Consider the following 13859-nt stretch of genomic DNA (forward strand, 5'->3'; position numbering starts at 1 on the left):
CCTCACATTTAACCTTTAAAAATACTTTTTGAAAAAGATTAGAATTTAATTAACTCTAAAAATTGCTTTCGCCCTGATTTAGAATTAATGTCCAATTTACACTGTCCAGTTAAAAACTCAAACTTTCGTTCTATTGATTTTAACTTCTTTACGTCTTTTACTCTCGTACAAAAACCTTGGTATTAACTCTGTAAATTGAGACCATAAAAAGAGTGACTTTAATTTTAAATAAAATTAAACCAACTTAGTTTTGATTCCTTATTCCGCTTACTTTACATACCGATATCTAAATTAATTAGCCGGACATGCTAAACAGGTCTGAACAATTATCATGCTTAAATAAAACCATATCAGGCAAACAATATAAATAAACAAGAATGCAGGGCATATATAAATTAAAACAATAAATTAAAGAACTTGAATAAATAATAGCAATCTTGAACACTCCACCACAGACCGGTTGGATTTGTTCTTGAACTCTTCAATCAGACAGGAAAATAAAAGCGAAGGAATAAAATACTATGATCTAACGTAAGGTTAGATCCACTAAAAGATACACAATAGTTTCCGGTGTAGAAACTATTGTGTGAAAAATTAATTAAGTGCTTGAAAGATTTACTGGAAAAGAAATAAAAGTTTCTAATAAAATAGAAAGCTGTAGAAAATTAATGCTGTAAAATGCTTGCACGGAGGAAAAAGGAAAAAAGGAGCTTTAGGTTCGGATCCAAGCAACTATTTATATTAATCCACTTTGTAACTGTTTCCAAAAGTGCCTTCCGTAAGTTGTCTTCACGTTTCAAGAGTCAAGCTGAAGAATAGGCTTCAACGTGCCTCTGTTGCGCGTTAAAAGCCAAAAATATAGGAGAGGGGTGTGACGTTCGTGACACCATGTGTTACGCTCGTAACACAAGGTAGCAGGGCGTGACGCTCGTCACACCTTGTGTGGCGGTCGTCACAGGTTCAGCGCTCCTGGCTTGTAATTGTGGGCTGGACTTTAGTGGAATTTGCTTCTTTTTTTTGGAGAATCCTCTTTTCTTTTGCACCCCTTTTCTTCTTTTTTGCTTATGCTTCAAATAAGTTACCTGAGACAAATAGAAGGGAAAATACCACATAATATCGAATGATATGAAATAAATTGAAACAAATAATAATATAATTTAATTAAATCGAGTCCAAAAATGTGATATTATTTCATGTTATCAAACTCCCCCATACTTAGACCTTTGCTTGTCCTCAAGCAAGATACAGTATAGAAATTGTTTTAAAAATTTGGCCAGATGAAATTTCAAAACACACATCAATTCGTACTAGGTTGCAAGTAAATCTTGTTTAGAAGTAACTTGAGTTTAATCTTGACATCAACAACTACCGTCACAACCTCAGATAACTCTACCTTATGCAAACCAGTTCGAGTAATGCTATTATAGCTATCCTAGTTCCTTTACTCTTATTTCACCCGTTTTCATTCTAGCGAAATCACATTAAGCCCTTTATCTTTTCGCGCGCATAGTGGAGTGACCGGTTAGTGATTATGATCCCCTTTTAGCTAGAAGCTCTGGTATATAAGTCGGATAACTTCGTTATTTAGTCCATTGCAAATTGCGGGGGATCGGACCGTAGTCCTCCCTACCAAGTTCAGCACCAGATACTGCTGAACCAACTCACCATGGATCGTTCGTAATATGCTTTTGTCTGATCTGCAACCTTTAGATTAAATGATCTGGTAAGGATCACCTAACTTAATCAGTGCATTTCTTGATATATATATATATATATATTTTTTTTTTTATTTTGGGAATCATTCACTTATATTCATCGGCTCTCCACATAGTTTGCTATTAGGATGGTGCTGACTTCTTGTATAAACTACTCGGGGTTACTATAAAACTAAAAGTTCAAGGGATTGGTATAACATGTACTTTTCTGATCTAACATGTTGAGGTTTGTTTAGAGTGTTGGTATGGTAATAATTTAGTCTTGATTTCACTCAAGTTTGATAAAATAAGCAACCTTTATACTTACTGAGTGTGTTGAATTTTTGTTATGGGTCAAGAAAATTGAGGGGAATAGATAATAAGAATTTTTCACACTAGGGACTTAACTTAAAATAAATATGTATTATAAATTTTTATTTTTTTTATTTTTCATAATAATAAGAAAGGGAAATAACAATGAAAGGGAAAATAACATACTTGAAAAGGGAAGGTTGAAAGAACAAGGTTTTCCCCCCACACTTATATGAAACATTGTCCCCAATGTTTCAAAGAAAACAAAGGAAATAGAAAAAAGAAAAAAAGAAACTAAAATCAATGCTGCCTGCCGTCTCTTGTTCTTGGACCTGGTGATCGTTGACGTACTCCTAAGTCGTCAATCCTGTTGAGAAACTCAGTGAACCGCTGGTCGGTTATTGCATTCCTCGCTTCCTGTTGTTGTTGCATCTGGCGCATCATTTGCATCACTTCGAGATTCTGCGCTTGCATACCGTCAATAGCATCCATGATGTCATCATTAGTGGCTGGCCTTCTTCGTCGACGACGTCGTGAGGATGGACCAGTTACATTATCAGAAGGGTTGGGCGGGATTGATTGTTGCTCAGGACCTTGATCACCTTGCTCCATTTCTTCAAACTCATCTATAGGCGGGTTTGCGTGTGTAGGCTCGGTAGCTTCGGGAGCATTAAGGTCGTAGATGAAGCGGTTGGGGTTGGTGACGTCTGTGAGGGCAATGTTGGGTAAAACAACGCTTGGGACTTCTTGGTTGTTTACCATAAGATAATACCTTCCGCCTACCCTGTTTTTGATTAGGCGGCTGGACCCACAATAGCTTATATCCATAAATAGGGGTGGAAGAGATTGTAAATGTTGGAGTCGGTCCCCTAGATTTAAACCAAGTGCTATGGAGGTTATTAATCCTCCAATCACGAAAGGTTGACGGCCTCTAGCACATAGGGTGCGGATATGATGAAATAAGAAAGAAGCAGCGTTTACCTTTGTATCCCTTTCAAAGACGCTTTGGAGGAAGAATAATTCCTTGACGTTGACTTTGCTGTTGTTCGGTCTTCCAAAAACTGTGTTTTGCAGAGTGCGGATAAAATACTGGATGGTTGGGTTATGTATATGGGAAGCAAGTAGCACATCCCAGTTGTTGGTTTCCACACCGGATATTTTTCTAAAGAGGTCGAAGGCGTGTATGTGCCACTGGGAGTTCAGAGGGATTCTTGGGTGGACTCGATCTCCTACAGGGAACTGTAGCATGGCACTCAACTGATCCTGGGATAGTGAGTATTCGGTGTTGAACATGCGGAAGGTTGCGGTACCGGTTAAGTACTCGTCTTCACCGGTGGGAGTGTTGTACGAATAAGAACTTAAAAATTCTAAGGTGTGAGATGGGTAGGTAGGTTGATTATGAGTGCATAGAAAGGTTAAATCGGCAAGGCGGAGCATGCATTGTATACCTTGAAGTAATCCTAATTCTTAACAATTTAAATCAGGATACCTGGTAGATAGGACATCTCGCTGTTGGAAACGCTCGAACTGCTCCCTTTGATAATTATCATCTTCGGATCGGAAGATGATATTTCCGAATTGTTGGTTTCCCGCCATACTGATTAGTGGGTTGAAAGGAGGAGAAGGGATGAAAAAGGATTTTGTATGGAGAAATGTATGTTGGAATGATGTAGAAAGAAAGGTATGGTGGGTATTTATAGGAAAAAAATTTGGAAGTTGGAAAGGGAGTGGGTGAAAAATAAATAAATGTGGGTAAATATGAGTAAATGTGTAAGTGAATGGGGAAGGTAAAAAGTGGGGTGGTGTAACGGTCGTGTCCCCAACGGTTATTAACGTTCACCTAGTCTGAAGGTGTCACGCTCGTGACAGGGATGTTACGGGCGTCACAGGCACTTGGTGTGACGAACGTGATGGCTAGTGTGACGCTCGTCACACAGTCATCTTGCAACGGTCACTGCTTGCGTGGGTGCTTCATAATTTGTTTTTATTATTATATTTTAGTTTTTTGTTATTTTGTTTTGCTTATGCTTATTTTATTTTTCTATTGTAATGCTTTTAAGTTGTCTTGCATGCTATTCTACTACCATAATATATGTATTTCTTTAACAGGCATAGCATATAATGGATATCATTACTTGTAATTATAGAAATTGCATAGATCAAAATAAATTAATAATGCAATAGCTTCATAAAATAATCATAATGTAACATTGGAAAACAAAAGCAAACATGCGAAAGAAAAACAAATACTAATATTAAAAATAATGTGAAACAAAACTAATAAATAGCCTAAACTAAAACTAAGTAACTAAGAAAAACAACTTCTAGCCACGTGCAAGATCTCTGGCCGGAGGAGCGAATGAGTTAACACAGTTTAGCAACTCGTGGAATTGATTTGTCATACTGCTCATGTATCTCAGAAATTCTTGTCCCATATTAGCTAACTCTTCTCTGAGGGCGTCCTGTTCTGACATAAAATCTTGAATGGTGGTGTTATAATTAGCTCCGGGCATATGATGTCTAGGATCAGGTATTGCCAACTCTTCGGTCGGGATAGGTTGAGGAGGAGGGTTAATATCATAATAACCATATGGTGTTTGAGGGTCAGACTCAGCATAAGGAATCTGGTCATAACAAATCTCATAGTCCTGGATAGATTCAGTAGATCTAGCAGGGGAAGGTGTTCCGTTCAGGTTGTAGAGCCAGTTATTGCGGTTATGAACACTAGTCCTCGGACTAGGCAAGGTGAATAGGCAAAGAACTTGCTTGTCAATTATTAGTTCGAACTCTTCAGGCCCGAGGTTTGCTATAAACATAATGTTGAAGAGGAAAGGTATACTCATAGTCGCAATGCCACAAAAAGGGCTTAGGTCAAGCATAGGTTGATGTAATCCGATAGCATTACCAATCATGGTTATCAATCCGCCTATTTGAATCGGTGCTCGTTCATCTCGGATAAGGCGGTCAAAGTTTGCCAACATAAAAGTGGCACCATTCACTAGACGGTTCTGGGAAGCACAAAATATGATGAAGAGTTCATCACGTGATACTGTAGTAATAACGAAAGGCCGGATTATGTATGTTTCCAGAAAGAAACTCATGTTCCTCGGGGTCGTCATTTCCAGTCAAATTTCCCCAAAAATGTTCAAGTTCTCTATATTCAAAAAGGTCTTCTTGTCTCACTGTGAATGTATCAAAAGAGGTAGGGAAACCTAAAAGGTTAGTAAAGTCTTGAATGTTAAACTGATACTCCATGTTGAACATTCTGAACTGAATGAAACCTCTGCTTATTCCTTTTCCATGACTGGGTAGATAGATCAGAGAGCTAAGGAATTCTAGAGTCAGTCTCCGGTAAGTGACGAATTGTCTTCGAATAGGAGTGGTTTCCCACCCTATTTGACTCAGCAAATGCATGACACTTTCTCTTAGTCCAAGGGCAGTCATTGCCCAATCATCAGCATACAAGCTAGGAAGCATCTCTCTCTCTGCTAGTTCCTCAAACTTTTGTTTCTGAGCTTTCCCTCTGAATTTGATACCCATACGATCAATTTGTCCCATCAGGTTAGTGTTAGCTAGAGAAAAGAAAAACAAGAGTTTTAGTCAGGATTTGGCCAAATGCTGAAAGAAGAAAAGAAGAAATTTTTTATAAATTAAAATAAATGAAGAATGAATACTAATTAAAATTTTAAAAGAATAATCAAAGAAGAAATAAAAATAAAAAAATATTTGTGGGTTGTCTCCCACGAAGCGCTTTGTTTAATGTCGCAAGCTCGACATAAAAACTATCAAATATAATCTATAAATTCTGGAGGCATTTCGTCTAAGTGCAGGACTTGTGAATCTTCATTGTTCTCTGCATAATGATAATGTTTTAGACGCTGCCCGTTTACGATAAATGGTTCAATAGATTTTCCTTTAATTTCCACCGCTCCACTTGGAAAGACATTGGTGATTTGGAAAGGTCCTGACCATCTAGAACGTAGTTTTCCTGGGAATAAATTAAGCCTAGAGTTGAACAAAAGGACTATATCGCCTTGTTTGAAGATTTTTCTTGATATACGTTTATCATGCCATTTCTTCGTTCTTTCTTTGTAGATTCTGGCATTTTCGTAGGCGTCTTGTCGAAGTTCCTCTAATTCGTTTATGTCAAGAATTCGCTTTTCACCAGCGGCCTTATAGTTTAAATTTAGATTTTTAATAGCCCAGTAGGCCTTATGTTTAATTCTACCGGGAGGTGGCAAGATTTTCCATAAATAAGCTTAAATGGGGTTGTTCCTATGGGAGTTTTGTAGGCGGTTCGATATGCCCATAAAGCTTCGGATAATTTTGATGACCAGTCTTTCCTTGAGGTGGCGACTGTTTTTTCTAATATTTGTTTAATTTCTCTGTTAGTCACTTCCACTTGTCCACTGGTTTGAGGATGGTAAGGTGTCGCTACTCTATGTCTTACACCATACTTAAACAGTAGTTTTTCGAGTACCTTAGATATGAAATGCGATCCACCATCACTGACTACTATTCTTGGGACCCCAAATCTTGGAAAAATTATATTCTTAAAGAGTCTAGTTACTACTCGTGTGTCGTTTGTTGGAGAAGCTATAGCTTCAATCCATTTTGATACGTAGTCAACTGCTACGAGTATGTACTTGTTACCGAATGAAGGTGGAAAAGGTCCCATGAAATCTATTCCCCACACGTCGCAAATTTCTACTTCCAAAATGCCCTTTTGTGGCATCTCGTCACGTCTAGATATGTTTCCTGTGCGTTGACATCTATCACATTTCTTGATAGCCGCATGCACATCCTTCCATATGTTTGGCCAATAAAGACCGGCTTGTAGGATTTTAGAACAGGTCTTGGATGTACTTGCATGTCCACCATAAGGTGCAGAGTGACAGTGTTGGATTATATTTTCTATCTCTTCTTCAGGTATACACCGACGGAAAATACCATCGGGGCCTCTTTTGAAAAGTAAAGGGTCATCCCAGTAATAATGTTTTATGTCATGGAAGAATCGCTTCTTTTGTTGGTACGATAAATTAGGTGGAACTATTTCGGCAGCTAAATAATTGACGAGATCGGCGTACCATGGTGTAACACATATAACTAAGGTGGTCTCTACCTGTTCATCAATTCTATTTTCTTCCAAAGTAGCTATAAGTTTATCGTACGAGAAATCATCGTTGATCGATGTTCTTTCCGGTTCCAGGTTTTCAAGTCTAGAGAGGTGATCTGCTACTACGTTTTCAGTTCCTTTCTTATCTTTGATTTCCAAATCGAATTCTTGTAGCAACAAAATCCACCTTAGGAGTCTAGGTTTAGCGTCCTTTTTTGTTAAGAGGTACTTAATGGCGGCGTGGTCAGTGTAAACGATTATTTTAGCTCCGACCAAGTAAGAACGAAATTTATCTAGTGCAAATACTACTGCTAAAAGTTCTTTCTCGGTCGTGGCTTAATTCATTTGTGCTTCGTCTAGGGTTCTACTTGCGTAATATATGACTTGAAGCTTTTTATCCTTTCGTTGTCCTAAAACAGCGCCTACGGCGTAGTCACTTGCGTCACACATTATTTCGAATGGTTCATTCCAATCCGGAGTCTGCATTATGGGCGCGGAGATCAATGCTTGTTTAAGCGTTTGAAATGCTTCTAAACATTTATTTTCGAAGATGAATTCAGCATCTTTCATCAATAATCCGGTTAAAGGTTTAGTTATTTTAGAGAAATCTTTAATGAATCGTCGGTAAAAACCGGCATATCCTAAGAAGCTTCGTACTTCTCTCACAGTTTTCGGAGGTTGAAGGTTTTCGATTACTTCTATTTTGGCTTTGTCTACTTCAATTCCTCTATTTGATATGATGTGTCCTAAAACAATTCCTTCTTGTACCATAAAGTGACATTTTTCCCAATTAAGTACTAGGTTTACTTTTACACATCGTTCTAGAACTCTCGCTAGGTTTTCAAGACATTCTTCAAAGCTTTGTCCGCATACGGAAAAATCATCCATAAATACTTCCATGATGTTTTCGAGAAAATCGGCGAATATTGCCATCATGCACCTTTGGAAGGTTGCAGGATCATTGCACAAGCCGAACGGCATTCGTCGATAAGCGAAGGTACCAAAAGGACATGTGAATGTTGTCTTTTCTTGGTCATCAGGATGAATTGGTATTTGAAAGAAGCCTGAGTACCCGTCTAGATAGCAGAAATGAGAATGTTTTGCTAATCGTTCTAACATCTGGTCAATGAATGGTAAAGGGAAATGATCTTTTTGGGTTGCTTTGTTTAGTTTCCTATAGTCAATGCACATTCTCCATCCCGATTCGATTCGTTTGGTTATAGTTTCTCCTTTTTCATTTTCAATAACTATTATACCTCTTTTCTTTGGTACTACGTGTACATGACTAACCCATTTTCTATCAGATATAGGATATATGATACCTGCCTCTAATAACTTTGTTACTTCCTTTTTCACTACCTCACTCAGGATCGGGTTTAGTCTCCTCTGATGTTCCCTAGAAGTTTTACAGTCTTCTTCTAGCATGATGCGGTGCATACAAATAGAAGGACTTATCCCTTTAAGATCGGTGATGTTGTATCCTAGTGCGGTTGGATATTTTCTTAAGATATGTAGGATTTTTTCGGTTTCGTTTTTTCCTAGGTCTGCATTAACTATTACTGGTCGTTCAAGTTCTAAGTCTAGGAATTCATATCTCAGATTTTTGGGAAGTGTTTTCAGGTCGAGGTTTGGTTTCTTAAGGCATTGCGTAGGATCCGATGTCATTGCTAAACATTGGTTAAGTCTGTCTTCTACACGATAGTCAGACAATTTGTCATTTTCTAACTCTGTTTCTTTTATGCCTTCATCGATGATATCCATAAAGTAACATGTGTCATCTATTGCAGGTGCTTTCAAAAATTGGGAAAGAATGAACTCAATTTTCTCTTCTCCTACTTTGAAAGTGAGTCGTCCTCGTTTTACGTCTATGATCGCACCGGCGGTTGCTAAGAATGGTCTTTCCAATATAATGGGTGTAACTTCATCTTCTCTTATGTCCATAATTATAAAATCGGTTGGAATGTAAAATTGACCTATGCACACGGGAACGTTTTCAAGAATTCCTACAGGGTATCTAACGGAACGATCTACTAATTGCACAGACATTGTAGTTGGTCTTAATTCTCCCATTTCCAGTTTCTTGCATATGGATAAAGGCATAACACTGATACCGGCTCCTAAATCGCATAGAGCTTTGTCTATGACAAATTTTCCTATGTGACAGGGTATAGAGAAACTACCAGGGTCTTTAAGTTTAGGAGGCATATTCTGGATTATAGCGCTGCATTCAACAGTGAGTGTAACGTTTCGCTCTCTTCAAGTTTCCTTTTATTAGAAAGAATTTCTTTTAAGAACTTAGCATATGAGGGCATCTGCGTAATAGCTTCTGTAAAAGGAATTGTGACGTTTAATTGTTTCAGTAAGTCAACAAATTTTTTAAATTGGCCCGCATCTTTGGTTTTAATAAGCCTTTGAGGGTAAGGGATAGGTGGTTTATAAGGTGGTGGAGGTACATAAGGTTCTTTCTTTTCTACGGTTTCCTTAATACTCTCTTCCTTTTCCTTAGGTTTATTTTCTTCCTCAGTTGACTTTTTGGAGTTTTGGTTTTCAATTCTTGGATCTGACGGTCCTTCTACCTCTGTTCCACTTCTCAATATGATTGCATGAGCGTGGCTTTTCGGGTTAGGTTGGGGTTGTCCAGTAAATGTACCAGTTGGGGCAGCAGTAGGCGCTTGTTGTTGAGCTAGTTGTGATATTTGTGTTTCCAGCATTTTGTTATGGGTAGCCAGGGCATCTACTTTACTTGCTAGTTGTTTAATTTGTTCGCTAGTGTGTACATTCTGGTTTAAGAAATCTTTATTGGTTTGCTGTTGAGAAGCTATGAAGTTCTCCATCATGATTTCCAAGTTGGATTATCTAGGAACATTATTGTTAGGTGTAGATGGGGTCGGCTTTTGATATCCAGGGGGTCTAGCTAGGGCTTGATTTGGAGCTTGTCCTGGTGCGTATAAAGCATTATTACTCTTATATGAAAAATTAGGATGGTTCTTCCAGTTTGAGTTATAGGTATGCGAGTAGGGATTTCCTTGAGCATAGTTCACTTGCTCTGCTTGGATTTTTGTTAGGAGTTGACAATCTGCAGGAGTGTGACCTTGGATTCCACAGACTTCGCAATTTTGAGCTGCGGCAACCACGGTGGCTGGAGGTGATACATTTAAACTTTCAATTTTCTGGGCCAGAGCATCCACTTTTGCATTAACATGATCAAGGCTACTTATCTCGTACATGCCACTTTTCGTTTGAGGTATTTCTACCATTGTTCGGTCGCTTCCCCACTGATAATGGTTTTGGGCCATGCTTTCGATAAGTTGATAAGCATCGGCATAAGGTTTATCCATAAGTGCACCACCTGCGGCGGCGTCTATTGTTAACCTTGTGTTGTATAAGAGACCATTATAGAAGGTATGAATTACTAACCAGTCCTCTAAACCATGGTGTGGACAAAGTCTCATCATGTCTTTGTATATTTCCCATGCTTCGAAAAGAGACTCGTTATCTTTCTGTTTAAATCCATTTATCTGGGCTCTCAACATAGCTGTTTTGCTTGGAGGAAAATATCGGGCAAGAAAGACTTTCTTCAACTCATTCCATGTGGTGACTGAGTTGGAAGGGAGAGACTGAAGCCATCTTCTAGCTTTATCTCTTAACGAGAAGGGAAAAAGACGAAGTCGAATTGCCTCTGAAGTGACACCATTGGCTTTAACAGTATCAGCGTATTGGACAAATACGGATAAATGAAGGTTTGGATCCTCGGTAGGATTTCCAGAGAATTGATTCTGTTGCACTGCTAGCAACAGCGAAGGTTTAAGTTCGAAGTTGTTTGCTTCGATTGCGGGTGGAGCAATACTCGAATGCGGATCATCTTGCGATGGAGCGGCGTAATCTCGAAGAGCACGAACTGGTTCTGCCATCTCGGGTATCGGCGAAGGAAGAAGATTTTTGAGGTCGGGCACTTCGATAGGAGGGAGATTGTTTGCAGCACGATATTCCCGAATTCGTCGTAAGACTCGGAGATATAGTTCAATGTCGTTGATTCGAAAGTAAAACGGCTCGCCTTGTGAGCGAGTGTGTGGCATATAAATCAACGAAAGAAAGAAATAAAAAAAAGCCTTAGTCTCTACAGCGTAACAGAAGGGTTACGATATCGACTAAATAAAAGTATCCGGCAACGGCGCCAAAAACTTGATCGCGACTTTATGAGTCGATTGGGGTACTAACTGCAAGTGCACAGTTCTATCGCGTAGTTTTAAAAGATATCGATCCCACAGGGACTTATGAATCGATATACCATTTTCTAAGGTTACTTCGTAAAGCTAAGGCGGATGATACTTTGGTTGTTTGGGGGAAAAATAAAACTAAAATAAGATCTAGATTAAATATCAATTAAGCGGATATCGGTATGTAGTTCCTCGTAATTAGGGAATCAAACCTTCGTTGGTTTCTTGGTTTTTAAAATAAATATTTTCGGTAGACACTATTGATTAAAAGTCTTATCTCAAACTCTCGCTCTATTGAATAGACTATGACTTTATATTAACGTAGCTGTCACTTATTAGTTAAGTCCAAAATCACTTTTTGAAAACAACAGAATCTATAGAAACTCTTTTCATTAAAATAATAACCGTTTAAACACCCTCGTCTCAAACTCTCGCTCTATTGACTTGGATTATATAATTAAACTTAAATGCTTAACTCTCGTCCTCACATTTAACCTTTAAAAATACTTTTTGAAAAAGATTAGAATTTAATTAACTCTAAAAATTGCTTTCGCCCTGATTTAGAATTAATGTCCAATTTACACTGTCCAGTTAAAAACTCAAACTTTTGTTCTATTGATTTTAACTTCTTTACGTCTTTTACTCTCGTACAAAAACCTTGGTATTAACTCTGTAAATTGAGACCATAAAAAGAGTGACTTTAATTTTAAATAAAATTAAACCAACTTAGTTTTGATTCCTTATTCCGCTTACTTTACATACCGATATCTAAATTAATTAGCCGGACATGCTAAACAGGTCTGAACAATTATCATGCTTAAATAAAACCATATCAGGCAAACAATATAAATAAACAGTAATGCAGGGCATATATAAATTAAAACAATAAATTAAAGAACCTGAATAGTTAATAGCAATCTTGAACACTCCACCACAGACCAGTTGGATTTGTTCTTGAACTCTTCAATCGGACAGGAAAATAAAAGCGAAGGAATAAAATACTATGATCTAACGTAAGGTTAGATCCACTAAAAGATACACAATAGTTTCCGGTGTAGAAACTATTGTGTGAAAAAATAATTAAGTGCTTGAAAGATTGACTGGAAAAGAAATAAAAGTTGCTAATAAAATAGAAAGCTGTAGAAAATTAATGCTGTAAAATGCTTGCACGGCGGAAAAAGGAAAAAAGGAGCTTTAGGGTTCGATCCAAGCAACTATTTATATTAATCCACTTTGTAACCGTTTCCAAAAGTGCCTTCCGTAAGTAGTCTTCACGTTTCAAGAGTCAAGCTAAAGAATAGGCTTTAACGTGCCTCTGTTGCGCGTTAAAAGCCAAAAATATAGGAGAGGGGTGTAACGTTCGTCACACCATGTGTTACGCTCGTAACACAAGGTAGCAGGGCGTGACGCTCGTGTGACGTTCGTCACACCATGTGGGTTGGGCTTTAGTGGAATTTGCTTTTTTTTTTTGGAGAATCCTCTTTTCTTTTGCACCCCTTTTCTTCTTTTTTCACTTATGCTTCAAATAAGTTACCTGAGACAAATAGAAGGGAAAATACCACGTAATATCGAATGATATGAAATAAATTGAAATAAATAATAATATAATTTAATTAAATCGAGTCCAAAAATGTGATATTATTTCATGTTATCAATCATCCTATGGATCCTTAGAAACAATCATCTAAAGCTCGGGACACAGGAAGATAGGATGCACGGAGTCTCTTCACCTCCCTCTCGTAAGCTACCTCCATATATGCCTTCTCCTTGGCGAGTCGGTCGTACTTCCTTTTCCAAAACCTGGAAGACTGAGGAAGTAGAGAAGTCCATGCATCATCAGGATCATCAATAACCTGATGTTCGAGGAACTCTATCAAAGCATCCTTCTCCTTGATCTGTTGAAGCAACTCCTCTCTTTCGCGGATCCAAGCACATGATCGGTCTTCATCTCTCAACTCCTCTACTCCTTGGTCAGGGAGGGTTGAAGGCCCAGCCATAACCAAAGGTGTAGGTCTTGGATACTCGTAAGGCATGAGATACTCAGACGCTCTCTTCCTAACCCTAGCAGTGTAAGGCTCCATAGCAACACAATTCTTAGGACCCAACTCTTTCCTTCCTTTCCTTTGAATCTTGCGCCAAGCGCGGACCATTTTGCCCTTCAAGTTTTGGGGATCTTTACCTTCCTGAAATAACACACCTTCTAACAGAATGTTATTAGGTTTATCCTTTAGGAGGAATCCAAGATGACGACGTGCCAAAACAGGGTTGTAGTTAATCCCACCACATGTACCAAGAAGAGGTACATTGAAGAATTCGCCACAAGAGTCGATAATCTGCACACCATCATACACACGGTTGTACCAAGAGATATCATCATTAGTGAGAGACATGAGTCTCGTGGACCACCGTAGACAACTTTTGTTATCCTCGAAGGCGACCGTCTGCGGTAAGTGAGAAATAAACCACTTATACAACAAAGGCAAACAGCACACAACGGCACCACCACCCTTTGCATTCCTC

The 13859-nt window shown here is 38.4% G+C and overlaps 1 non-coding gene across 1 annotated transcript; it reads left to right on the top strand.

Moving 5' to 3' along the window:
* The first annotated feature begins 10548 nt into the window (after positions 1 to 10548).
* Positions 10549 to 10655, top strand: LOC127077066 (small nucleolar RNA R71). The gene has a single exon (XR_007787051.1). It is a non-coding gene; the product is annotated as a small nucleolar RNA R71 (small nucleolar RNA).
* Positions 10656 to 13859: the final 3204 nt, after the last annotated feature.

The sequence above is a fragment of the Lathyrus oleraceus genome, chromosome 4, assembly GCF_024323335.1.
Source record: "Lathyrus oleraceus cultivar Zhongwan6 chromosome 4, CAAS_Psat_ZW6_1.0, whole genome shotgun sequence".
Classification (NCBI taxonomy): Eukaryota; Viridiplantae; Streptophyta; class Magnoliopsida; order Fabales; family Fabaceae; genus Lathyrus; species Lathyrus oleraceus.